General features: G+C 47.4%; 1 protein-coding gene across 3 annotated transcripts in view; it reads right to left on the bottom strand.

Moving 5' to 3' along the window:
* il34 (interleukin 34) overlaps positions 1 to 19,888 on the bottom strand; it is a 490,136-nt gene extending 470,248 nt beyond the window's left edge. For all 3 annotated transcript variants that reach the window (XM_085990974.1, XM_085990976.1, XM_085990975.1), the window contains exon 1: positions 19,787 to 19,888. The gene's annotated coding sequence lies outside the window, so the exon portion shown is untranslated. The remainder of the gene's footprint in view (positions 1 to 19,786) is intronic.
* Positions 19,889 to 26,217: the final 6,329 nt, after the last annotated feature.

Here is a 26,217-nt window from a genome sequence, read left to right as displayed (position 1 = left end):
TGTTGGCTGAGGCGCGTAAAGAGGGAACGCAAATGGGAGATGTGCTCCTCCTTGCTGGCACTGGCGATGAGTAGGTCGTCAAGGTAGACGAAAAGGAAACGCAGGTCTCGAAGAACGGAGTCCATTAAACGCTGGAACGCCTGTGCTGCGTTCTTTAAGCCAAACGGCATCCGCAGGAACTCAAAGAGGCCAAAAGGGGTGATGACTGCGGTTTTCGGGACGTCTTGTGGGTGCACTGGAACCTGGTGATATCCACGGACGAGGTCGACTTTAGAGAAGATAGAATTTCCCGCCAAGTGGGCCGAGAAGTCCTGGATATGCGGGATCGGGAACCGATCCGGAGTGGTGGTGTCGTTGAGGCGTCAGTAGTCACCGCATGGCCGCCAGCCACCGCCTGGTTTCGGCACGATGTGGAGAGGCGAGGACCAGGGACTCTTCGATCGCCTAATGATCCTGAGCCGCTCCATTGTGGTGAACTCCGCCTTCGCGGCTGCGAGCTTGCCGGGTTCGAGCCTTCTAGCCCGCGCATAAACCGGGGAGCCAGTAGTGGTGATGTGATGTTCAACACCATGTTTCGTCGCCGAAGAGGAGAAGGTGGGCCTTGTCAGCTCCGGAAACTCCCCGAGGAGCCGCGTGAAGTCATCTGGAGGAGGGAAAGCACAGGCAATGGAGCTCGCCACGGAGGTACCGTGGAAGCACGGAATCGAGTGGAAGGTGGCCGCGTTGATCAGCCGGCGGTGCCGGACAGCGACTAATAGGCTGTTGGCACACAGAAAATCTGCCCCTAGGATAGCCTGTGAGGCTGTAACCATAACGAATTCCCAAAAGAAGCGCTGACCACCGAAACAGACTTCAACCCGCCGCTTTCGGAACGTTCGAATAGCTGCGCCATTAGCTGCTACGAGGAAAAAACCGAGGTTCCCAGTCTGCATGTCGAGCTTCGACGCAGGTAGAATGCTACACTGCGCCCCGGTGTCACAAAGGAAATGGCGGCCCAAGAGGGAATCAGTGATATAGAGGAGTTTCCCCGTAGAACTGATGGCCATCGCCACCGCGGAACGCCCGTTAGACTTGGTCATCCGTCGCCACGGACGCCGCCTGCGCCTTCCTGTTTTTTTTGGGGGCGAAAAACTGCAAGGGGAACAGCAGCATCGTGCTTTCGCGCCAAAACGGGTGTGGTAGGAGCACCAGCCCGCTATAGGAGAAGCCGGGGCCGCGTCTGTGTGGGGTGGGCGCCTCGTGGCCGCGCAGCACTGCTGGGTAACCGTGAAAATCTTATCGGCTTCGGCCGCAAGCTTGGCGCAGTCAGTAATGTCGAAGCTGGCTAGGGCAGCCTGGACCTGTTCAGGCAGTTGATAGAGGAAAAGCTCCCGGAAGAGGAAACATTCCGGTTCAGCATCCAAGAGCGTGAGCATTTGGCTCATGAGCTCGGACGGTTTTGGAGTCCCCGAGGCCGGGCAGCGTGATGAGCCGGCGAGCACGCTCCGACTTTGATAGCCCGAAAACCTGAAGCAACCGCGCCTTAATTGCATCATACTTGCTGTCAGTAGGAGGACTACCGATGAGGCTGATGATCCGTGATGCAGTTGCACTGTCGAGGGCGGAGACCACGTAATAATAACGGGTCTGATCCGCGATGATGTTCCGAATGGTGAACTGGGCTTCAGCCTGGATGAACCAGGCGTCTGGTTGTTGCTCCCAGAACTGTGGCAGTTTCAGCGTGACGGCGTTCGTGTCCATGTCGAATCTTCCACGAAAATCGTTCGTAGAAGTCGGGGTCACCAATGTAGGAACAGAGGTTCCTATCAAAAAGACTGAGTTCGACTCAGGTAATTAAATTAATGAACTTTAATGAAACCAAACGAATTTAAACTGGAAACTGCTAGAACACATCAATAACAGGTCTACTCTCCTTGAGGGCTCCATGAGGACTGATCCTCTGGTCAGAAGACTGACGTCATGACGTCATGACGTTCTTCCCGCCATTGGGGCATCACGTGACTAACGGCATGACGTCATCACGTTGAAACCGTGCTGTAAAGGTAACTAGACATTGTACAGTCAAACAGTGTAATTAAAGGTACAGGCACAGACAGTAACTATATTGCTGTTAAAGGAATTATGTACAACCGCTCTGTCCTTTGGTGGCTCCGCCACAATGTAATACAGACACTTTTAACTCATTTTTAGTTTACGACTTTTACTCAGTTGTATTCTTGCTTTTATGATGTTGCTGCCGCATGGTGCGGAGTGATACAAGATGTCCGACCTTGCACTGCGCACTGCCTGTCACAGTGTGCCACATAGCAATATAAATACACTAACCAAAGTAGTTCCATATAACGATGTAACAAGTAGTTCCATTTAACGATGTAATAATATAACGATGTAACATAGGTTGAGAGATAAATATTGCCCAGGACACCGGGGAGAACTTGCCTGCTCTTCAAATAGTGCCGTGGGATCCATTTATGTCCACCTGAGAGGGTAGACAGGGCCTCAGTTTAACATCTCATCTGAAAGACAGCTCCTCCAACAGTGCAGCACTCCCTCTGTACTGCATTGCAGTGTCAGCCTAGGGTAAACACCAAAAGGTTGAACCAAATGGCCCATTTCCATGTTGTCATTTTTATGCCATTCTACATAAATATAGAAGGCCCATACTGAGAGGGGGCACGGAATGCTGATTAATACATACAGTGATGCTGGAATACTGGCAATACTAGAGTTTCAGGATAGCCAGATACAAAGGGAATTGTAACTTGGCTGCCCTCCAATAACAACTTGCATTTCTAGAATACCGTTAATGTAGATAAACATCCCAAGGCACTTCACGGGAGGATTAGTCAAAAAAATCCTTGTGTGTTGGTGTGAAGTTGTTTTGGGTCTGTGCTTTAGCTCAGGAGGATTATCCAATTCACTAGAGCCCTGAGGTATCAGATACACTGTCGAAGGCCCTCTCTCACTGGCTTGAGGCCGCACCATGTGCAGTATAACTTCAGTCTGAACCAGCTGCAACTCAAATGTCCCTGTTATGTAATATAGAAACAAGGAGGACATAATCCCTGTAATACAACATGCCAAAGTTATCAGAGAAAAAGCACCAGACTGCAGCAGTGCATCGTTCCAAAGTATCAGGTGTCCACAGCCCCGATACCTCACAGCAGTGTCTGTTCTATTAACAAGTTGGTAAATCTTGAAGCACAGGTAGTTGTGATCTCTCTGGGTTACTTGTACAGACTTGTTATTATATTAAGTATAGACCTGGGGCCTAGCATTTAAAAATGACAGCCAGCTACCAAAAAAAAGTCACCATGTGCGTGACACAGACAGCGAGATTTCATCAGAATTAATATTGAACAAACTAATGTCCATTTGCACACAGGAAAGAGAAACTCATGGTTGAAAAACACATGGATCGCTTTGGAATAGGGTTGCCAACCCTCCAGGCATTGAAAATTAATCTCCAGGACATTGCTGCGAGCAACACCCAAGATCAAAATCACAGGGGCATCAAAAAATAAAATGAAGAGGCCTTGAAAGAGGAGATGGTTCAGGTACAGAGCAGACACATGCCCACGAGGGGGAAAGGAAGGGCTTCCAAAGCTAGCGCTCCCTGGATTACTAATGATAGAGATTCAAATGAATCAGAAAAAGGAGGCTTTTGACAATTGTATGGTTCATAATACAGCAGAGAACCAAGCTGAATATAGAAAGCACAGAGTAGATCCAAAAAAGGGACGAAGGGGGGAAAATTGAGAGAGTATGAGAACAGATTAACGGCTAACATAAACGTGAACCCAAAAGTCTTTTATAGACATACTAATAGTAAAAGGGTAGTCAAAGAAAGGGTGGAGATGATTAGGGACCAAAAGAGATCATCTTGTGGAGGCAGAGGGCATGGCTGAGGTACTAAATGAGTACTTTTCCACTGGAGAAGAGGATGCTGCCAATGTAGCAGTAAAGGAGGAGGCAGTAGCGACTTCAGGGGTCGTTATTAGGACCACTGCTCTTTTTGATGAACATTAATGACCTGAACTTGGGTGTACAGGGCAAAATGTCAAAGTTTGCAGATAACACAACACTCAGAGATGTAGTAAACAAGGAGAAGGATAATAACAGACTTCAGGAGGACACAGCCAGACTGGTGAAATGGGCAGACACATGGCAGATGAAATTCAACGCAGAGAAGTGTGAAGTGATACATTTCAGTTGGAAGAATGAGGAGAGGCAATATGAACTAAGTGGTACAATTTTAAATGGGGTGTCGGAACAATGAGATCTGGGGGTGTATGTAGACACATCTTTGAAGGTGGCAGGACAAGTTGAGAAGGCTGTTAAAAAGGCATACGGGATCTTTGGTTTTATTAATAGAGGCATAGACTACAAAAGCAAGGAAAGTATGCTAAACCTTTATAAAATACTGGTTAGGCCTCCGCTGGAGTACTGTGGCCAATTCTGGGCACCACACTTTAGGAAGAATGTCAAGGCCTTGGAGAGGGTGCAGAGGAGATTTACGAGAATGGTACCAGGGATGAGGGACTTCAGTTATCTGGAGAAGCTGGGATTGTTCTCCTTAGAGCAGAAAATGTTAAGGGGAGATTTAATAGAGGTGTTCAAAATCATGAACAGTGGCAGAAGGGTCGGTAACCGGAGGACACAGATTTAAGGTGATTGGCAAAAGAACCAGGTAACATGAGCAAACTTGTTTTTAAAAAACAAACACAGCAGGTTATGATGACCTGGAATGCACTGCCTGAAAGGGTGGCGGAAGCAGATTCAATAGCAACTTTCCAAAAGGGAATTGGAAAAATACTTGATGGGGCAAAATTTACAGGGGCATGGGACTAGTTGGATAGTTCTTTCAAACAGCTGACACGGGTACGTTGGGCCGAGTGACTTCCTCTTGTGCTGTATCATTCTATGATTCCTTGAACCTTACTCAAGTGAGAGAGTCAACACCTTCATGGGAGAGGGGAAGAAAACTGGGGGGTTAAAGTGACCAGCGAACTGATCTCCATTCCCTTGGAGTCAGTTGATAAACGTTATTAGTGTTACCTGTTCATGGAGATGCATATATGATCAGATTAAATAAGGGGATTGCGACATCTGGAGGGGTAAACCGGTTTTATTTTGCAGTCTATACTGTACGGGTATAGCTTCCAATGGTTGATGCCCACACAAGAAGGCTCAACAAGCTCATACTTCATTCCGCTGTTTCAAGGCTAGGTGTCGACATGTTTATTTTAAAAACACAAACAGGAATGCAGCACCAGCGCATTGAGCCTTTAGATGTGAACCCCACTGATCCCACGGAAACCAGCAATGAGACAAATGACTGGTCAAGCTGTTTAGTGATGTTGGTCAGGGCACCGGGGAGAATGCCCTGCTCTTCTTCAGTTAGTGCCGTGGGATTTTGCATCCACCAGAGAGCAGACGGGGCCTCGGTTTAACATCTCATCCAAAAGATGGCACCTCCGACAGTGCAGCACTCCCTCAGCACTGCACTGGAGCATTAGCCTGGATTATGTCTCTGGAGTGGGACTTGAACCCACAACCTTATAACTCAGAGGCCAAAGTGCTACCACTGAGCCAAGTGGTGTTTCATTTCCTCCCCCACCCTCTTTCATTCCCTTTCTCTCTCTCTTTCCCATTCCGCTCCGCTCTCACACGGTCACTGGCAGTGGCGCTTTGTTTCATGAACCAGATTGGTGCCTCTCCCCCAAGTAATGCCATCTGACAGTGCCAAAGGTTTGGGCTGGTGGCAGTATGAGTGGCGGCATTCCCAGTTTACTCTTCTACTGAGCTCCAGGCCCAGTGACTGCTTCTAACAACCGTGTGTAGGCCCCTTCTCCCCAAAATGGTGCATTCAGGCTAAAATCAGATGAGGAGAAAAAAAAAATCCCACAAGATACAAACAGAAACTGGTTCAATTTGTGGCAGCTCCATTCTAGAATTATTATAAATCATTAAGAAGTGAAATCACAGACTCATTGCTGTTATATCCGTGTATCTTAATGTTGTGTCCTTCAATAATCACAACAGACTGCAGGGAACGATTCAACAGGTGTTTACTGAATGAGGGTTACTCTAGAACTAACAATACAGAGCACTACTCAGGGTTTATATACAGGTGTGGTCACTGCCGGTACTACAGTATACAGGAGCTGTAAAAAGTAGTTCTCTCCCTTAAGGTATATATACACACATTACAATTCCTCCCCTTTTAGATTAACAGTACCATAATACTCATTTAACAATTAACATTTTTAATATACAATGTTATATGAAAATAGTCCATTCATATATTCAGTCTCTGGGGAGGCTTCCTGATTCTTTCTGGATAACGCCTTTCTCGAGTGTCTCGCTCTTGGTGCGGAGGCGATTCTAGCACCCTGTCGTCAATTGATTCATCAGCTTCCAATGCTATTGTTTCTGAGGTAGATGCGACCTGTACGTCGGGTTCCTCACCAGGTACGTATGGCCGAGACATGGGGTTGACTCGTTCCTGTGACTCTAGGATCTGGTCAGCATGGCGTCTCACAAATGTTCTCTCCAACATCCACTGTGTACATTAGTGGCCCCTGCCGTGTGCATATCGTTCCTGGTTGCCATTTCTCTGTTCGGTAGCCGCGGGCCAAGACTGGTTGCCCTACATTGAAGCTCCTTGTCGGCTTCTCATTGATGTGCTGGAATTGCTTACTCTCAACATCTCTTCGTACATTTGGTCTGAGCAAATCCAGACGAGATCTCAACCTTCGGTTAGAGAACATCATGGCCGGGGCCTGGTTGGTGACTGCATGTGTCGCATTTCTGTAGGCTAACAGGAAATTGTCCACCTTATGCTGCAGTGGAATGTCGTCATCGCACATGGCCTTTACTGCCTTTTTAAAGGTTTGTACGAACCTCTCAGCCAATCCATTTGTGGCTGGATGATACGGGGCGGATGTGTAATGCCTTACCCCATTCCTTTTCATAAATCTTCGAAACTCTTCGGACACAAACTGTGGTCCGTTATCAGAGCAAATCTGCTCTGGCAAGCCGTTCCTGGCAAAAATGGTCCGTAGGACTGCAATAGTTTTCTCCGTGGTGGTGGAGGACATTTTGATCACCTCAGGCCATTTCGAGTGCGCATCCACGGCTATTAAAAACATTAAGTCCATGAATGGACCAGCAAAATCAATATGCACCCGTTGCCATGGAGATGAGGGCCACTCCCATGGGTGTAGAGGGGCATGTGGTGGTGCATTTTGGACCTTCTGGCATCCTGAGCAGCTCTTTGTCAGGTCCTCGATTTGCTGATCGATCCCCGGCCACCACACAAGCCCTAGCAAGGCTTTTCATTTTCACCCCTCCCAGATGACCTTCGTGAAGCTCATTGAGCACTCTCTCCCTTAACTTGGGTGGAATTACCACTCGGGATCCACACATCAAGGTCCCCTGGCATACTGACAGCTGTTCTCTTCTGGATGAGAATGCTGGCAACAGTGAGTCGCCATGTGCTGGCCATCCCTTCACCGTCAAATCATATACCCGAGACAGTGTCGGGTCATTTCGGGTCTCCTTCTCTATACCAGTGTTAGTTACTGGCAAGCATTCAATTATAGTCGAATGAAATATTTCGACAGGGTCCACTGCTGGTGCTTCCTCCGCAGTAGGCAGTGGCAGGCGTGATAGCCCATCAGCGTTTCCATGCTGTTTCGTGCCCTTATACTCGATTTCATATTGGTGCGCCCCTAGAAAAAGGGACCATCTTTGTAGCCGTTGCGCAGTCATCACCGGAACGCCCTTCTTTGGATTAAAGATGCAGACAAGTGGTTGGTGGTCAGTCAGCAAGGTGAACTTCTGCCCGTGCAGATAGTGATTAAACTTTTTCACTCCCCACACTAGGCTGAGGGCCTCCCTGTCAATCTGGGCGTAGTTACGCTCGGCTGAGGTTAGTGACCAAGACGCAAAGGCTACTGGCCTCTCCGAGCCGTCCGGGAATTTGTGCGACAGCACCGCTCCAATGCCATAGGGTGATGCATCACACGCCAACCGAATTGGTAGTGCTGGGTTGAAATGAGCCAACACCTCTTTTGATGTGATCAATGCTTTGCTCTTCTGGAAAGCTCGTTTACATTCGTCACTCCACTTCCATGGTACCCCCGTTTGCAGTAGGGTGTTCAGTGGGTGTAGTACGGTAGACAAATTCGGCAAGAACTTATGGTAGTAGTTCACCAGCCCGAGGAATGACCTCAGTTGTGACACATTTTCCGGTGCTGGAGCCTGGACTACTGCCTCAATCTTTTCAGGGGACTTATGTAACCCCTCTTTATCAATAACGTGGCCACAATACGAGATCTGCTTCTGGAAAAACTCGCATTTGTGGCGATTAGCTCGGAGCCCATATTCCTTCAATCTAGTGAGCACCTGCTCCAGGTTGGCGAGGTGATCACTGTCATTTTCGCCCGTGACCAGGATGTCGTCCAAATAACACTGGGTCACTGGAATCCCTTGCAGGACTTGTTCCATTGCCCTTTGCCAAATAGCCGGAGCTGATGCTACCCCGAACACCAGCCGGTTGTATTGGTAGAGACCTTTATGAGTGTTGATCGTTGTTGTGTCGGTACCTTTCTACCTAGACACAATTTAGGACTCAGAACTCAGAGATTCAAACATGAAGTGCTTTATTGGAAGGAAAGGAAGTTCTGGAGAGTTCCGAACAAAGAGAGCTAAACTTAACAGAGAACACCCAACCATAACGGCTGAACATCGCTGGCTTCCACAGCAGTAGGCATTGACACAGGCCTGGATGGAGAAGGTGCCTGTGTCAGTCGAAAGTCAGGAGTTTGCAGAGGTGGAACAGTCTCTTTGACTTCCTGTGTTGGAAAAGAGCACTGTGGCAAAGGATGCTGGTTTGCGGTATCATCCTGAAACAGTTCAGGCCAACCAGCCGTTGGAGCCTCTGTGGCTGTCTCTGCTCCTAGCAACAGTTGATCTGTGTGTCTTCTCCAGACGACGTCCTCAGCAGTCTCAACCGTGTAAGACACAGGGCCCATCTGCGCGATCACCGTAGCAGGAACCCATTTCGGTCCAGTGTTGTAGTTTCGAGCTAGGACGTGCTCTCCAGGGTGAAACCGTCTCTCCTTGGCTCTTTTCTCTCTCTTTTCAACTTGAGCTTGTTGTTGACAACGGACAACCTGTTCTGCCCTTGGAGGTTTGAGTAAGTCAAAACTTGTCCGCAACTGCCTCTTCATCATAAGCAAAGCGGGGGAAGTTTTGGTTGTGGCATGCGGCTCGTTCCTGTAGGACAACAGGAAGCTGTTCAGACGTTGGTGGATTGAGCCCTGACCTTGCGATGCCTTCAAGGCATGCTTCAAAGTTTGCACAAACCTTTCTGCCTGGCCGTTAGTAGAGGGATGATAGGGCGCAGACCTGATGTGTTGGACACCATTCACATGCAGGAAGGTTGCAAACTCCTGTGATACAAATTGTGGACCGTTGTCACTTACGAGTTGTTCCGGTGAGCCATAACGGCTGAACATCTCACCAAGTTTCTCAATTGTTTTCTCTACCATGGTAGACCTCATCACAGCGACCTCCGGCCACTTGCTACGAGCGTCCACAACCACCATAAACATCTTCTCTTCGAAAAGGACCGGCGAAGTCCACATGTACTCACTGCCACACTTCTGCAGGCCAATCCCAGGGGTGTAGGGTTGCCAGCTGTGGAACATTCCGGACCCTTTGACATGGGGAACATGTTTTGGCTTTCTCCTCAATATTCCCATCGAGACCTGGCCACCAGAAGTAGCTACTTGCCATTTCTTTCATCCGAACCATCCCACTGTGGCCTGTATGAAGTTGTTGCAGTATTAGGTTCCCTCAGAGGTGGCGGAATGATGACATGGCGTCCCCAAAGAAGACAACCTGCCTGGACGGAGAGCTCATTTCTTTTTGAAACGTAAGGTTTCAAACTAGGAGAATCTCCTATAGCTCTCTCTCGAATGACATCGTCCATTACCTCAGACAGGACTGGATCGTTGCGGGTGTACCTTCGCACCTGAACTGCAGTGACAGGTGCTCCCTCCACTTGTCTAAATACAGACATTTTGCTTCCATGCTTCCCAGCTCTGTCTGTTCTTTTTTTACCTCTACAGGCGCGTTCAATGTGACCCTTTTTGCCACAATTTCAGCATTCCAGCTTCGTACACCAGCAGTCATTAGCGTGATGGCCCGTTTTCCCACAACGGTAACATGTGCCGTTCCGCGCACCTTTAGGCTCAGACGACACCTTGTGAACTCTCCCTGTTGAACGCAACTGGTGAGCATCCTTTTCCGCCATCTCCATGGAGACACTAACTTCAATGGCCTTTTCAAGAGTAAGGTTGTCCTTAGTAAGAAGGCGCTTCTGTGTGGCTGCATTTTGCAGACCACACACAAGTCTGTCTCTAATGGTGTCATTCAGCACCTCCTTGAACTGGCAGTGCTCTGACAACCTTTTTAAAGCAGCAATAAACATTGTCACTGATTCCCCCTCCTCTTGATTCCGTTTATGAAATCTAAATCTCTCAGCAATAACCAGAGGTTTTGGTGAAAAATGTGCTCCAAGAATTTCCACTAGTTGCTTATATGTTTTAGTTCCTGGCTGATCTGGCTGCACGAGGCTGCAAAGTAAATTGAATGTCTTCGGCCCGATTACACTCAAAAAGGTAGGCACGCCCTTTTCATTTGCCACCGCATTCGCCAATACAAAATAGTCAAAACTTTCCGTATATGCGCTCCATTGCTCCACATTTTCATCAAAATCACCGATGTTTCCTAATATAGTAGCCATCTCACGTTTCAAATTAAATTTTATGTTTACTCACTGCACCCGTAACGTACGCAGATTCGTCCGCTCCTCGTCACCACTTGTTGTGTCGGTACCTTTCTACCTAGACACAATTTAGGACTCAGAACGCAGAGATTCAAACATGAAGTGCTTTATTGGAAGGAAAGGAAGTTCTGGACAGTTCCGAACAAAGAGAGCTAAACTTAACAGAGAACACCCAACCATTTATCTCCTGTGACAGTGCCACCACAGGTGGGAGGAGAACACACAATAGAACACACACAATACATAACAATCGTGGGGTATTGTTTCGAGGCTTCTTCTACCTCCATTTGCAGGTACGCCTGGGCCAGATCAATCTTAGTGAAGCGTTTCCCTCCAGATAGCGAGGCGAAAATATCTTCAATCCGCGGAAGCGGATATTGTACAGTGTGAAGGACTGGGTTCACTGTCAGCTTAAAGTCCCCACAGATGCGAACCTTCTTTGGTTCCCCAGGCGTATTAATCAACGACCTCTTCATTACAGGAACGATGGGTGTAGCCCACTCGCTCCAGTCCACTTTGGACAGTACTCCTGAACATTCCAAACCTTCCAGCTCTGCTTCGACGGCTGGGCGGATCGCATAAGGTACCGGTCTGGCCTTAAAAAACTTTGGGCTTGCATTTTCCTCTATTTTGACCATCGCTGTTATGCCTTTTAGTATTCAGAGTCCCTGCTGGAACACTTCTTGTGCATCAGTTAGCATTTTTGACAGTCGTCCAGGTGTGACGTCGTCATCCTTTTTGGCATCTACAGTCAGTGCTTGTATGGAATGCCAATCTAGCTGTATCTTCCGGATCCATTCACGTCATAGTAGTGGTGGTCTTCCATCTGGCAATACATATAGGTCCATTTTTGGTGTTTGCTTGCCGTTATATATAACGTTCACCCTTATTTTTCCTTTGGGGTAGACTTTTTGCCCCGTGTACGTCTTCAAGACAATCTTTGTATCTCTCAAGGGTATATGTGAGAATAGCCGCTTGTAGTCCCTTCTGTTTATGACTGCTAGGACTGATCATGTGTCCAATTCCATTTTCACTTGGACTCCTGCTATCTTGAGCGTGACCCAGATAGTTTGGTGATCCTCCGTTTTGATCACATTATGTAGTTTCAGACAACCCAGCTCCTTGCTTCCGGAGTCTGTATCACTCTTTTGTTCGTCTGAACTACTCTCCGTCACCTTATGTACCTTCTTGTACTTCTCCTGTGGAGATTTCTTGCTGCTGGTTTTCTTTCCCGACCTGCAGACTCTTGCTATGTGTCCTACTTTTCCACACTGTCTGCACACTTTGTCCTTGAACCAGCAATCATTATGGTCGTGTGTTGTTCTGCCGCAGCGATAGCACTTCACTGTTCCGTATGACATTTCATTTGTGCCATATTCTTGCGGCCTCCGTTGTATCTCTGCAGTGCCCCGTGCTGCTGCTTCCTGTGATACTGCAATGCTGAAAGCCTTGTCCAGCGTAAGATCCTTTTCTGATAGAAGCCGTTTCTGGGTTCCTTCACTTTGAAGCCCACACACAAACTTGTCCCTTAAAGTATCTGCTAGTCCCGTTCCAAACTGGCAGTGTTTCGATAGCTTGCGCAGTTCCGTTAAATACTCAGCATTACTTTCATCTTTATGCTGGTTCCTTTTGTGAAACTTAAATCTTTCTGCTATCAGCAGCGGTGTGGGGTTTAAGTGGTCCTGTAGGATTGACACTATGTTTTCAAAATCCTTTTCTACTGGCTTCTCTGGGGTTACTAGGTTTCGTAGTAAGCCATACGTTTTTGCACCCATTGAATTCAACAATACCAGCGCCTTCTTGTCATCTGGCACTTCATTCGCCTTGCAGTATACTTCTATGCGTTCGACATATGTCGTCCAATCTTCGACTTCATTGTCGAACGCTGTGATACTGCCACTCTTCGGCATTTTTGGGTGTGGTTAGACTGGCTTAAAATGGTGTCTCCCACGCTTTCCTTTCTTCCCCGCTGCGGCTTAAAATGGCGTCTCCCGCGCTTTCCTTTCTTCCCCGCTGCGGCTTAAAATGGCGTCTCCCGCGCTGCTGCCAACGCCGCTCTCGGTGGTCCTCGTGGCAAATGGCGATGCCCTGTGGGTTTCGTGCGCTGCTGCCAATGCCGTTCTCTGCGGTCCTCATGGCAATGGCAGCGCCTCGTGTTTTCCTGCGCGCCTCTCTCCCCCATTGACGCTGCTCGGCCCTTGAACACCGGCTGCGCTCTGCTCTCTCTCGTCTCTCTCCCCGTTGACGCCGCTCGGTCCTGAACACCGGCTGCGCCCTGTGCGCTCTGCCCTCTCTCTCTCTCTCCCCAGTCAACGCTGCTCGGCCTTTTTCTGTGCCGCTTGGTCGGGCTCTAGCCGCCGCTGTCTGGGAAGGGTCTGCGCAGTACCTGTTGCCAGCCTGTTTCGCTGGACCACCATGACTGGAAAGCCAAGCCTGGCTCTCGACAGCCTCCCCTGCGATGCTCAAATCTCCGCTGGATGACTGGGCGGTTGCCCGTGGTCGACGCCCGTGCTTCTGGACTCGACCTCCTTCCACTGTTCTCCAGGAGCGAATCCCTGGGAGGTGATGCAGAGTTGCAGGTAGGTTCGAATCCGCGTCGTCGCCAATGTTATATCCGTGTATCTTAATGTTGTGTCCTTCAATAATCACAACAGACTGCAGGGAACGATCAACAGGTGTTTACTGAATGAGGGTTACTCTAGAACTAACTGTACAGATCACTACTCAGGGTTTATATACAGGTGTGGTCACTGCCGGTACTACAGTATACAGGAGCTGTAAAAAGTAGTTCTCTCCCTTAAAGGTATATATACACATTACATACATTACAATTGCCAAACAGGTGTCAGCCGTGGCTCAGTTGGAAGCACTCTCCCCTCTGAGTCAGAAGGTTGTGGGTTCAAGTCCCACTCCAGAAACTTGAGCACAAAATCCAGGCTTACACTCGAGTGCTGCACTGAGGGTGTGCTGCACTGTTGGAGGGGCTGTCTTTCAGATGAGAGGATGTAAAAGATCCAATGGCACTATTTGAAGAAGAGCAGGGGAGTTCACCCCAGTACCTGGATAATATGTATCCCTCAACCAACATCACTAAAACAGATTATCTGGTCATTATCATTTTGCTGTTTGTGAGACCTTGCTGCGCACAAATTGGCTACTGCGTTTCCTACATTACAACAGTGACTACACTTCAAAAAGTACTTCATTGGCTGTAAAGTGCTTTGGTATGTCCCGAGGTCATGAAAGGTGCTACAGAAATGGAATTCATTCTTTCATGATAATGAAAGGCAAGAACGTTTGGTAATTTATCTCTTTATGATGCTTGGTAAGCAGGTTGTTCGCCCATCGGCTATCACCAATGAAACATCCCATAATTCCCAGATTCTAAATTTAGCAGCCTCAGTTGCCCAACCTCCCTTGCACTCATGACTCTACCGTGCTACTTGTCCCAAGAATAGATCTGGAGAGTCCCATTTTTCCAAGGTTTTCAATTTCTCCCCCACCACAAACCCATAACACCTTTTAGTTCATTCTGCGGAATTCAGAAATCCGACCTAAATCTAGGCTGCCTCCCCCGCCCCAACAAAGCACTTCCCCCATCAAGAGCTACTCTCCCACCTTCTGAAGCCTCACAACCTGAACACTGGGCTGGCAGTTTCTATCAACAACAACAACTTATATAGCGCCTTTAACGTAGTAAAACGTCCCAAAGCGCTGCACAGGAGTATTTTAAGACAAAAAATTTGACACCGAGCCACATAAGAAGAAATTAGGGCAGGTGACCAAAAGCTTGGTCAAAGAGGTAGGTTCTTAAAGCAAGAATTTCTCAGTCTACGTGATATTCTGGAACCAGTCTCACCTTAAGTCACACACAGAATTATACTTTCAGGGTGAATTTTGTCAATAAAAATGATGGAGATATACAATTGCAGCCAATAAAATTTTGCAGGAAAAACTGAACCGCTCATCTCTACTTCTGGAGAACATTCGATACTCTAGATTAAATCTGGAAAGCAGAACCCAACACAAAATTCATCACTGAATGCTGAAGTGAAACATCTAACATTGGATATTATATCAAAAAGTCCTATTTATTAACACTTCCCCAACTGCTAGAAAAGAATCAATTTAAAGGAACCATAGGTTGAGTGAAATTAGGAAATTACCCTTACGTTTAAATAAAATTACAATTCTTGATAAGTATTTATACAAGCACCTTTCATGGCTTCAGGATGTCGCAGCCAATGAAGTACTTTTGAAGTGTAGTCACGGTTATGTAGGGAAATGCAGCAGCCAATTTGCGCACAGCAAGATCCCACAAACAGCAATGAGATAAATGACCAGATAATCTGTTTCAGCGACATTGGTTGAAGAATAAATGCTGGTCAGAACATCTCCCCTGTCACTGGCGTGGGGCTTGACCCCACAACCGTCTGACTCAGATGGCAAGAGTTGCACACCTGAGCCAAGGTTGCCACTGACTAAACCATGTAAGGGAAAAGCTACTTAATCCAACATTAACTTTCAAGGGGGTATAGTTAAGAGACAAAGTTTATTTCCTTATTTTTAAAAAATCAAAAAGTTATTTTTCAGAAATCTAGAATAGTCTCAAGTTTACACTTTCGATCTTTATCACTGTGTTGTAACTTAGTTGCAGATTAACTAGGAAGGAGGCATTGCTGGATCTGGTGCTGGGAAATGAGGTGGGCCAGGTCGACCAAGTGTCTGTGGGAGAACACTTGGGTACGAGTGATCACCATATTATAAGATTTAGATTAGCAATGGAGAGGAGCAAGGAACAATCTAGGAGTGGAACTTCTAAAGTTGAATAGGGCTAACTTCAATGGAATGCGAAAGGATCTAGCCAGGGTAAAATGGAACCAGCTAGATCCTAAGACTGACAGGAAAAACTGTAACTGAACAATGGGTGATCTTTAAGGAGATGATGTTCCAAGTACAGGCTAGGTACATTCCAACAAGAGGGAAGGGTATGGGAACCAAAGCAAGGGCTCCTTGGATGACGAGGGAGATAGAGAAGATGATGAAACAAAAAAAAGGAGGGTGTATAATGCAGGTCAGGTGAATTCTTCAAGGGAGAACCAGGCCAAATACAATAAGTTGAGAGGGGAAGTGAAGATGAAAATAAGATTGGCTAAGAAAGAATATGAGAGTAGAATGGCGGTTAACATAAAAAGGGAACCCAAAAATCTTCTAGCGGCATGTAAACAGTAAGTGGGTAGTAAGAGGCAGGGTGGGGTCCATTAGGGACAAAGAAGGTTATATATGCTTAGAGGCGCAGGGCAAGGCTAGAATACTCAATGACCCAGTAATTTGGGTCCCAACACGTGAGTAAGCACGGAGTACTCACGCGTGGACCCGATGGAAGTGCCGGTGTCTTGCATGCACAGCGCATGCGTGGGAAAACGGCACTTCCGGTCCCCTGAAAGCAGGGGTTAAGAGGTGAAACGCGTGCGACGTATGAGGCAGCGCGTGCACGTTGAACTTCCTTTTTTTTGACAGGTTTGCCCGTGCGTGAAGGCCTCCACTTTTTACACATTAAAAAAGCAGACGTAAGGACTTCATTTTAAAAGGTAAGTGGTCAATTAATTAAAATTAGAACATTTTTTCCACAGGCTTATTATTTTTAAATACTTTACAGTAAGGTAAGTGTATTTTTAGCTCCGATTTTTTATAAAATTATTTTTCAAAAATTTTAATTATTGTTTAAAATGGTTATTTATAGTTGATTTAAATAGTGTGATGTTTTTTAAAAATTTATTTCAAGGTTTTGTTTTGGGCGCCCGGAGTTTTCATGAGTTTGACAGGTCTTCTGTCAAACTCATGAATGGACTTTTCCCTCCTCCGATTGGTTGCCCAGTGCTCACGTGATCCCAGCCGACGCATCGCACTAAGTACGCCGCTGGGTCACGCAAGCACAGCGCGCCGGGAGCTGGAACGGGCCACAGACAGGAAATCCACGCAGGGCCAGGCTTCAACTGCCGGCGAGCTAGGTAAGTGTAGGTCGGGGGCTTGCACCCGCGGGAAGCCCCCGACATGAATTTCTGGGCCAATGAGTACTTTGTATCAGTGTTTACTAAGGAGGTGGATGCTGACAAAATATCGGTAGAAGTGGAAAAGGTAAAAGCAATGGAAGGGGTGAAAATTGATAGACAGGACGTACTAGAAAGTCTGGGTATGCTTAGAGTGGATAAGTCGCCTGGTCCAGATGGCTTGCATTCCAGGTTGCTATGGGAATTGGGGGAGGAGATAGCGGCAGGGCTTGCCATAATTTTCCAATCTACCCTAGATGTGGGGGAGGTGCCTGAGGATTGGAAAGTGGCAAATGTGACACCATTGTTCAAGAAAGGGTGTAAGGACAAGCCTAGTAACTACAGGCCGGTCAGTTTAACATCAGTGGTGGGTAAAGTTTTAGAAACAATAATCAAGGAAAAAATTAACGGACACTTGGAGAGGTTTAAGCTAATTAAGGAGAGACAACACAGATTTGTAAAAGGCAAGATCGTGTGTGACTAATCTAATGGAATTTTTTGATGAATTAACGGAGGATTGATGAAGGGAATGCAATGGATGTTGTCTACATGGATTTTAGGAAGGCGTTTGACAAAGTACCACATAGAAGGCTGGTTAACAAAATTGAGGTTCATGAAATAGGTGGGTCAGTGGTAGCTTGGATAAGGAATTGGCTTAAGGTCAGAAAACAGCGAGTTGTGGTAAATGGCTGTTTTTCAGACTGGAGGATGGTAGACAGTGGTGTTCCCCTAGGGTCAGTGCTGGGGCAACTGCTTTTTTTGATATATATAAATAAATGATCTGGATATTGGAATACAGAATAGAATTTCTAAATTTGCCAATGACACCAAACTTGGGGGTGTTGCAAACAGTGACAATGATACCAATCGACTGCAACAGGACATAGAAAGGCTAGCAGAATGGGCAGACAAGTGGCAGAACAGGGAGAGGCAATATACACTTAATGGCACAGTTTTAAAGACTGTGTAGGGACAGAGGGACCTGGGAGTTAATGTGCATAGGTCCCTGAAGGTGGCTGGACACATTGAGAGAGTGGTTAGCAAAGCATATGGGATCTTGGGCTTCATAAATAGAGGTATTAAAGTACAAAAGTAGAGAAATTATGCTGAACTTTTATAAAATGCTGGTTAGGCCAAAACTGGAGTATTGCATCCAGTTCTGGTCACCACACTTTAGGAAGGATGTGAAGGCCCTTGAGAGGGTGCAATTGAAATTTACCAGAATGGTTCCGGGGATGGGGGATCTTAGTTACAAGGACAGGTTGGAGAAGCTGGATTTGTTTTCATTAGAGCAAAGGAGGTTGAGGGGTGATTTGATAAAGGTGTACAAGGTTATGACGGGTTTGGATAGGCTAGATGGGGAAAGGCTGTTCCCGCTAGTTGATGGTACAAGGACTAGGGGACACAGATTTAAGGTTTTGGGCAAAAGATACAGGGGGGGGGGATGTGAGGAAAAACTTTTTTACGCAGCGAGTGGTGAGGTTCTGGAACTCGCTGCTGACGGAAGTGGAGACACTCGATGTTTTCAAGGGGAGACTGGATAGGCACTTGAGGGAAATAAACTTGCAGGGCTACTGTGATAGAGCGGGGGAATAGGACTGACTGGATTGCTCTACCGAGAGCCGGCATGGACTCAATGGGTTGAATGGCCTCCTTCTGTGCCGTTATGATTCTATGATTAGGCCAGTTCTTATTACACGGCGAGCAGTAAATAGTCAATATACATGGTGTTCCAAAACATATAGGTTAGCAGAGTCAGAATACAAAGACGACATCACATTTCATGGCTGATTGAGGCTCAGTGCCTGGGCGTGAGGCCACGCTTCACCCACAAGAGGCCTGTGCAGTGCAAGTGGCGTATCTAGCTGAACACCAATTAGGAATGGGCTATCCAAACAAACACTTCCCTACATTCAGTGTACAGTACATTCTGTGGGTTGACTGGTGCAACAGAGCTGTGAGCAACGCCACAGGAGAGTCTAAGCCTTCGCCTGAAGGCACAACACTGCCACCCTGCGGCAGTTTAATACAAGATCCGATAAACTCCCTCAGCACTTTCTAAAATCAGTGCCAAATTACTATTACTATCATGGAAATTGAACGCACACCTCAGATCAGGGTGGGGCTGAGAAATTCAAATGAAAATGACACTAAAGATAAAGTAAACATTCCAATACTGCTGAGTAACAACTGGTTCCCTTTCATAGTAACAGCATACTGTAATTCCATTTTATATTAAACTGTATTGCATTTAATTATTGCACTAGAATCCACTTGATGCAAAAAATAACAGCGCATCGTTCATTAAGCTTTACTTAAATTGTGTTTTATTGCAACATTAAGTAGGAAATTCTTAATTGAAAATAATGTTAGCAGACCACAGTGACAGTTGGATTGCTAAATTAGAAGGTCGCGTCTATAACAACACATAAAATGAAAATTAAACTATATTTGTTGCAATATTTTCCAAAGTGTAATCAGGTGCACAGAAGTTAATATTTGTTTTTTTAAACAGCGCAGGCTGATATGATAACCGCAGCAATAATGAGTACCCCCCCCCCCCCCAAAAGAAGCATATTGGAGACAGAACTAATGCACTTTCTCAACAAATCCTGTCCAGTCCGAATGCAAACTGCCCTGTTTCTCTATGTCGGGATCTGGTTTGATAGTACTCTGGCATGCAAGTTAAAGTCTTGACTGCTAATTTATAAAATCGCGCTATAATTTTACCTAAAGAGATTGCAAACCAAATCAAAAGGTGTTACTTCCCACAAAAGGCGGGTGGAATTGTCATTATTCCAAAAGAAAGTGTCATTTGGGAAAAGAAAAGTTGTTAATTAACTTGCAATGCTCCTTTACACAGTGATTCACTTACTCTGCCTGTTGCTGGACAGTGTTGCCGCTCCTGTTGCTGCTGCCACTGTCTGCTGTGCTGCGGCTCCTTTAAGGCAGCGCTCCAGCTCGCGGGCCGGCACAAACGCTGGCAAACCTGATCACGTGCATTCCGGGACACTCTTCCGCCCCCCCCCCGCCCGCCACTGGGCATGCGCCAGCGCAGGGCACGCCGGGGATTGTAGTCCAGAGGCGAAATCAAACAGGCTTTGCGCCTGCGTTGGACTATCCTTCTCCCCACACACACACACCTCAACACCACCTGGGCCATGTGCAGCAGGATGCTGTCAGCTCACAGCCATCTGCTTCAAACAGTGACCTAAAAATAAGCATGGTGTGGAGATGCCGGAGTTGGACTGGGGTGGACAAATGTAAGAAATCACACAACACCAGGTTATAGTCCAACAGCTTTATTTGAAATCACAAGCTTTCGGAGCGCTGCTCCTTTGTCAGGTGAAGTGGAGAAATGCATAAAGACACAGTTTATACAGTCAGAGAATCATGTCAGATGTTTGCAGGTAATGTTTCCAACTGCCATTTATCACACCTCGGCAGAGAGATAATCACAGCAATCAAAGGTGTGAATGGTGTCCAAACAGGTCAGTCAGGAAAACATTACATCAAAGAACAATGAGGTGGGGTCACAAGGGGTCAAATATTGCAGATGCTGGGGTCTGTATGAAAAACAAAAAAACAGACAAACATTTTTTTTGCTGGAAATCACAGCAGGTCTGGCCGCATCTGTGTAGAGAGAACAAGCCAATATCGACTCGAGTCTGGATGACCCTGCGTCAGGTGGGGTTACATGTAGCGTGACATGAACCCAAGATCCCGGTTGACCTGTTTGGACACCATTCACACCTTTGATTGCTGTGATTATCTCTCTGCCAAGGTGTGATAAATGGCAGTTAGAAACATTACCTGTAAACATCTGACATGATTCTCTGACTATATAAGCTGTGTCTTTATGCATTTCTCCACTTCACCTGATGAAGGAGCAGCGCTCCGAAAGCTTGTGATTTCAAATAAAGCTGTTGGACTATAACCTGGTGTTGTGTGACTTCTTACATAAAAATAAGCAGGGTTCCCTGTAAAAGAAAGACTTGCATTTCGACAGCGCCTTGAATATTAAGGGAATGAAGGGATATGGGGATAGTGCAGGAAAGTGGAGTTGAGGTCGATGATCAGCCATGATCTTATTGAATGGCGGAGCAGGCTCGAGGGGCCGAATGGTCTACTCCTGCTCCTATTTCTTATGTTCTTTCACAACCTCAGGATGTCCCAAAGCAATTTACAGCCAATGAAGTTCTTTTGAAGTGTTGTCACTGCTGTAATGTAGGAAACACGGCAGCCAATTTATGCACAGCAAGATCCCACAAACAGCATTGTTATAATGACCAGATAATCTGCATTTAGTGATGTTGAATGAGGGATAAATATTGGTCACTGGGGATAACTCCCCTGCTCTTCTTCGGAATAGCGTCGTGGGATCTTTTACATTCACCTGAGAAAGCACACTGGGCCTCGGTTTAACGTCTCATCTGAAAGTCAGCACCTCCAACAGTGCAGCGCTCCCTCAGTATTACACTGGAGTGTCAGCCTAGGTTTTGTGTTCAAATCCCGGGAGTGGGACTTGAACCCGCGACCTTCTGTATTGTGGCCGGTCTCCCCTCTCATTGATAACACAATAGAATCCATTTCAGGACTCAGGGGCTGGGACCAGAGGATCTTGTGCTGAACCTGCAGCCAGCCCACCTCATGTCCCCGAACCCTCGAAATAGCACCTACAAAAAACACAAGGCCAGGCCCTGGGCTTCCGGCAGGAAACTTTCCCACGGAAATTAATTTCCCGCCCACATGCGGTAGAATGAATCCCAGCTCATTTTAACACCATTTAAATGCCACCGAATTACCTTTCTGCCCGGAACAGGCGGGAAGAGGCGGAAAATCGTGCGGGCCACAGGGAAGTGGGTGGGGAGCCCCGGGCAAGGGAGGCCTAAACTTTCCTTGAGTGACTCCTGCTCTTCTTGGCTCTACCAAGGAAAGGATAACACTTAGCTTTTTCAGCCTATTCTCGGACTGATCCCCTTCTGTCCCTTGTTGGATGCAGTGGCTTCCTGACTCAGGCCTGATAACATCCCCCCATCCTGCCCCACCCCCTCCAGTCTTGGACGGGTGACCATACCGCTCGCTCATGAGAGCAGGTTAAAATTCCAGACAGCCTGTTCCAGGCGGCTCCAGGGAGGGCAAATAACTCCGGGCATTTTGACTGCCCACCTGCACGGTTCCCGCCAGGCATGTAGGGTTAAAACCACTCCTAGCGTATTTAAGAGGACGTACATCGCACAGATGTAGCAGTGAGAGGGGAGCAGGACCGACCTCTGACCTGTGTCCAATCAGCTGAACTGGGGCAGCAGTCAAGATGCTGCAACTGACCCCACGGCTGTCCCTGAGCTGGAGAAGGGAAAAATCATCCCGAGTTACTGCTCCTGATAGCAATCCTCCTGGAAAGTGTCTGTGTATGTATGTGTTTATGTGAATTTGTGCATATGTGTGTTTGTATGCAATGTTCCCCCTAATTTTTTTTGGATGCACGGCCCCTTAAAGGGGCTGGCCAGCCCCCTCACAGCTTCGTACATGCACAAAATTTAACATGGGAAAAGCCGGTCCCGGGCTGCGCGGGACCAGCAGAGAACTGTGCAGCCACGTAGCTTAGCAGGAACGTTGTTTATGGGTGTGTGTGTAGTGTGTTTATGTGTGTGTGTGTGTTTATGCGTGTGTGTGTGTGTATTTTTGTGTGAGCGTAGTGTGTTTCTGTGTTTGTGTATGTGTGAGTGTGTGTTTTTTTTATTCGTTTATGGGATGTGGGCATCACTGGCAAGGCCAGCATTTATTGCCCATCCCTAATTGCCCTTGAGAAGGTGGTGGTGAGCTGCCGTCTTGAACTGCTGCAGTCCGTGTGGTGAAGGTACTCCCACAGTGGTGTTAGGTAGGGAGTTCCAGGATTTTGACCCAGCGACATTGAAGGATCGGCAATTTACTTCCAAGTCAGGATGGTGCGTGACTTGGAGGAGAACTTGGAGGTGGTGGTGTTCCCATGCGCCTGCTGCTCTTGTCCTTCTAGGTGGAAGAGGTCGCGGGTTTGGGAGGTGCTGCCGAAGAAGCCTTGGCGAGTTGCTGCAGTGCATCTTGTAGATGGCATACACTGCAGCCACGGTGTGCTGGTGGTGGAGGGAGTGAATGTTTAATGTGGTGGATGGGGTGCCAATCAAGCGGGCTGCTTTGTCCTGGATGATGTCTGTAGTGTATGTACTTTGCAGAAGGAACTATATTCTGCAGCCCCTGTATACTGCAGTACCAGTAGTGACCACCCCTGTATATAAGCCTGTGTAGTAACGTTTGCATAGTAGTTCCAGGTTGTCTCCATTCAGTAAAGACCTGTTATAACCAACTCCTGTATTCCGTGTCTCAATTATACACGGACATAATACTGGCGATGAGCAGATACGAAGTTACCTACAGTCTGCACCACCTCATGGGGATCCATCCCTGAAGCGAAGTTATCAGAGGTCGAGGCCAGAAGGAAGAAAGAAACAGAAGAAATGGGCGTCGACCGTGGGCATCCGCCTCTGAGTCAGTGGAGTTGAAGATTTGCAGGAGAGGCTGTCGAGAGCGGGGCTTGGTTATCCTGTCGATGGTGCTTCAGCTAATCGGGCTGGTGGCAGGTAGTGCACTGATCCTTCCTGGGCTGCGGCGGTCAAGAGCTCGAGCGGGTGGCTTTGCAATGGGGCCAAGCAGCGTTGTCGGGAAGAGGCGAGAGAGGGTGGAGCACACAGGGCGCGGCCGGTGCTACGAAGCCGGGCAGCGTACAGACCCGAGAAGAGGGAGGCAAGAGTCCCGCAGGGTTGTTCCGACGACGGGGAAAGAATAAAAATTAAACGCGCAGAAAGCCACGAGGAGCTGCAGTTTGCCACGGGAACCGCGGAGAGCGGCATTAGCAGCAGTGCAGGGGGAAGTGCGCGAAGACCATAGGGCATCGCCATCAAGGCATAAAATGCCAGCAACAGCGCTAGCAACAGCGGAGAAGACAGAAAGCGCAGGAGGCGCCATCTTAATCCAGCGGGGAAGAAGGCAAAGCGCGGCAGGCGCCATTTTGTTCAATCGGGGAAGAAGGCAAAGCACGGGAGGCGCCATCTTAGATTTCCAAGATGCCGAAGACTGGCTATATCACTGCCTTCGATAATGCAATAGAAGACTGGACCACATATGTGGAAAGAGCCGAGGTATATTGCGAGGCAAACGAAGTAGCCGATGAGAAAAAGGCAACGGTACTGCTAAACTTAATGGGCGCAAGAACGTACGGCCTATTGCGGGACCTGATTACTCCAGCCAAACCGAAGGTGAAGAGTTTTAACGAAATTGTTGCTATCCTACAGGAACACCTAAATCCTACACCGCTGCTGATAGCAGAAAGATTTAAATTCCACAGGAGAAATGAGCATAAAGATGAGAGCAATGCTGATTACCTTATGCAAGCTATCAAAGTACTGCCAGTTCGGAGCAGGACTGGCAGATACCTTATGGGACAAATTTGTCTGTGGACTCCTGAGTGAAGGAACCCAGAAGAGGTTACTCTCAGAGAAAGAGCTGACGCTAGGTAAGGCTTTCAGCGTGGCAGTATCGTACGAAGCAGCAGCAAGGGGAGCTGCGGAAATACAGCAAAATCCACAGGAATACGGCACCCACGAAATGACACGGGGATTTGCAAAATGTTGTCGCTGCGGCAGAACAACCCATGACCAGAAGGACTGCTGGTCCAAGGACAAAATATGCAGGCAATGCGGAAAGATGGGACAGCACGGTGGCATAGTGGTTAGCACTGTTGCCTCACAGCGCCAGGGACCCGGGTTCGAATCCGGCCTCGGGTGACTGTCTGTGTGGAGTTTGCACATTCTCCCCGTATTTGCGTGGGTTTCCTCCGGGTGTTCCGGTTTCCTCCCACAGTCCAAAGATGTGCGGGTTAGGTTGATTGGCTATGATAAATTGACCCTTAGTGTTAGGGGGATTAAATACGTGGGGTTACGGGGATAGGGTGGGATATGTGTTGGTGTAGGGGTTACGGGGATCGGGTGGGATATGTGTCGGTGCAGGCTCGATGGGCCGAAATGGCCTCTATCTGCACTGTGAGGTTTCTGTGATTTCTGTGATTTCTGTGATTGCACGAGTTTGCAGGTCTGGGAAGAAGACCAACAACAACAAAAAGGCTACGAAGGAACCGTACAGGAAAGTACAAAAGATGACGGACAGTAGTTCCGAAGACCAGATGAGCGATAGTGAATCCGGGAACAAGAGACTAAGCTGTCTCAAACTTCACAACGTAATCGCAAAAGAGGATCACCGAACCATTTGGGTCACCCTCACGATAGCAGGGTCTCAAGTCAAAATGGAATTGGATACAGGATCAGCTCTAACCGTCATGAATCGACGAGACTACGAGCGGCTATTCTCACACATACCCTTGAAAGAGAAATCCATTGTCTTGAAGACGTATACAGGGCAAAAAGTATACCCCAGAGGAAAAATAAGGGTGCCTGTCGAATACAACGGCAAGGAAATACGGAAATTGTATCTCTACATTCTGCAAGATGGTGGACCACCGTTATTGGGACGTGAATGGATCAGAAAGATAAGTTTAGACTGGCACTCCATTCAGGCACTGACGGTGGCTGGTAAAAAGGATGAAGACGTCACTCCTGGACGATTGTCAACAATCTTAGCTAAAGCCAAAGAGGTATTTCAACAAGAACTGGGAACTCCTAAAGGCATAACCGCCTCGATAAAAATAGAAGAGAATGCAATTCCCAAGTTTTTCAAAGCAAGACCGGTACCATATGCAATTCGCCCAGCCGTCGAGACAGAGCTGGAGAATCTGGAGAATGCAGGCGTGTTATCTAAGGTAGACTGGAGCGAGTGGGCGACACCCATCGTTCCTGTCATGAAGAAAACGTTAAACAATAAGTCTGAGGAGCCAAGGAAGGTTCGCATCTGTGGGGACTTCAAGGTGACGGTGAACCCAGTCCTTCACACAGTACAATATCCTCTTCCAAGGATAGAAGATATCTTCGCCTCACTATCTGGAGGGAAGCGTTTTACAAAAATTGACCTAGCACAAGCATATTTGCAGATGGAGGTTGAAGAATCCTCCAGGAAGTATCTCACGATAAACACTCACAAAGGTTTTTACCAGTATAATCCACTGGTATTCGGAGTAGCATCAGCTCCGGCGATATGGCAAAGAGCGATGGAACAAGTCCTGCAAGGGATTCCGGGGACTCAGTGTTACTTGGACGACATCCTAGTGACAGGTGAAGATGACAGTGAACACCTTGCCAACCTAGAGCAGGTGCTCACTAG

This window comes from Somniosus microcephalus, chromosome 6 (assembly GCF_052327205.1).
Source record: "Somniosus microcephalus isolate GS21.2 chromosome 6, FLI_Smic_1.0, whole genome shotgun sequence".
Classification (NCBI taxonomy): domain Eukaryota; kingdom Metazoa; phylum Chordata; class Chondrichthyes; order Squaliformes; family Somniosidae; genus Somniosus; species Somniosus microcephalus.
Note: the sequence above shows the minus strand (reverse complement) of the source record. Positions and strands in the feature narration are given on the sequence as shown.